Source organism: Rutidosis leptorrhynchoides, chromosome 6, assembly GCF_046630445.1.
Source record: "Rutidosis leptorrhynchoides isolate AG116_Rl617_1_P2 chromosome 6, CSIRO_AGI_Rlap_v1, whole genome shotgun sequence".
NCBI lineage: Eukaryota > Viridiplantae > Streptophyta > Magnoliopsida > Asterales > Asteraceae > Rutidosis > Rutidosis leptorrhynchoides.
In genome coordinates, this window is record NC_092338.1 from 313,047,253 (window position 1) to 313,049,423 (window position 2,171).

At 35.1% G+C, this 2,171-nt stretch overlaps 1 non-coding gene across 1 annotated transcript; it reads left to right on the plus strand.

Annotated features, from left to right (window-relative positions):
* The first annotated feature begins 739 nt into the window (after positions 1–739).
* LOC139856240 (small nucleolar RNA R71) lies at positions 740–846 on the plus strand. The gene has a single exon (XR_011761735.1). It is a non-coding gene; the product is annotated as a small nucleolar RNA R71 (small nucleolar RNA).
* The last annotated feature ends 1,325 nt before the right edge of the window (positions 847–2,171 follow it).

Genomic DNA, 2,171 nt, shown 5'->3' on the forward strand with positions numbered 1-2,171 from the left:
AGCAAGAGTACTACGTATTTTTCTAGATTCAAAATGGAAGCTTGTTGAGTTCTTAGTGACTGATCAAACCTCTCATTCGTTTGGGTTTGAGATGTAATAAATTGTGTTTGAGATTCCATTAGCTTTACCATCATTTCTTCTAGATTTGGCCTTTTCTCTTCGGTGTTGTAGTGGTTTATATAAGCCAGGTCTTTGTTGATTGAAAGTGTTGTTTTGAGTTGGTTGGTTATTTTGACCTTGTTGGTTATACGAGTTATTGTTTGGCCCATTTGGATTGTAAAGAATGTTTTGATTTCGATTGAAGTTTGGCCTTGGCGGTTGATAATTATTTTGATAATTATTTCCCGGCCTTTGGTTCATGTAGGAAACATTCTCACGTTGTTCCATCGTTTGCTCAATGTGACAATCTTTCGTTAAGTGTGGTCCACCCCATTGCTCACAATTGATTCGTATTGCGTGAATATCTTTATTCATCTTTTCCATTCGTCTCTCGAAAGCATCTATTTTTGAGGAAACGGAATCAATGTCATGGCTAGAATCGGCTCTAGCCACTTTAGATGAACGAAAAATATCTTTTTCCTGATGCCACTCATGCGAGTGGGAGGCTATGTTATCAATAATTTTGTAAGCTTCCGTTGCGGTTTTCTTCATAATGGAACCATCAGCTGTTATGTCGATGTCTTTTCGTGTAGCAACGTCGCATCCTTGGTAGAATATTTGTACTATTTGATAAGTGTCTAAACCGTGCTGCGGACATCCTCTCAACAACTTTCTAAATCTTGTCCACGCTTCATATAATGTTTCATTTGGCTTTTGTGTGAACGTAACAATTTCTCCTTGAAGTCTCACAGCTTTAGATGCCAGAAAGAATTGTTTAAGAAATTTTTCAACTAAAACATCCCATGTATCAATCGCCCCTTCAGGTAACGATTCTAACCAATCTTTGGCTTCTCCCTTTAAAGTCCAGGGAAATAACATGAGATAGATCTGTTCATCCTCAACTTCTCTGATTTTGAATAGAGTACAGATCCTATTAAAGGTTCGAAGATGTTCGTTTGGATCTTCTTTTGGCATACCACTATATTGGCATTGATTAGTTACCATGTGTAGGATTTGTCCTTTGATTTCATAATCTGGCGCATTAATATCTGGCTTAATAATGGCTTGACCTTGGCCAGTGCGTGTGGCTCTCATTCGGTCTTCCATACTTAGAGGTTTCGTTACTTCCATAATTGAATTTGTTGAATTTGAATCACTAAAGGATTCTGATTTAACGGTTTGTGGTTCAGGAGGAATGATTAGTGTTTCAGGATCTTGGAATTGTCCTTGAATATCCTCCGGATTCTCAATTGTGAGGTCGGGTTCAAAAAATGGATTATCGAAAATTTGAATTGGAGTACTTGGTCGACTAGATGACGATTCTAAAGAAAAATCAACGGCGACAATGTTGGCTAGATGTCTTGATCGAGTTACAGGTGGTGAACGTATGAAAGGTGGTGAACGTTTTGCTCGGTGCATTCACTGAATATCCTATTAGTTATAAAAATAAAAATTATATAAGTTATCAAATTAATAGACTTTTCTGATTTTGACCATGTTTCGAATAGCCAATAGATGCAGCAGGTAGCCAGGACCCTTTAAATCGGAAGCCCACAACTCGCCACTAACAAATCCAACTATTACTACGAACCAGAAAATTTTGGATGTCTATCAATTTAACCGCTTAAAATAATTTTTCGTTGAAATTTTAGAGAAGAAATAGAAAATTCTATGTCCTAAAAACTAGAGCGTCGAGAAATAAGAAAGAAAAAGAGCGCGTCGAAAAAAAACAAATGTCGAAAAACAAACAGTCGAAAAATAAAAATAAGAAAATAAAGCGTCAAAACTTAGAATTCTAAAAACTAAAAATTAAAACTTAAGTCTAAAGGTATTAAAGCTTAAAAGGAATTCTATATCCAAAACGGCAATAACTTAAAAAGTACTAAAATCATAAAACGGTGTCGCAAAATTCTAAAGCACCTAAATCTTAGTCTAAAGAAAAAGCACTAAATGGATTTTACGGTAAATCCTAAAAATCTAGAAATATAAATAACTATGGCAAATACTATATTTAAAACTAAGTACGAGCGAAAAATTATAAAATTACGCTTAAACGATAAAAATGATACGAA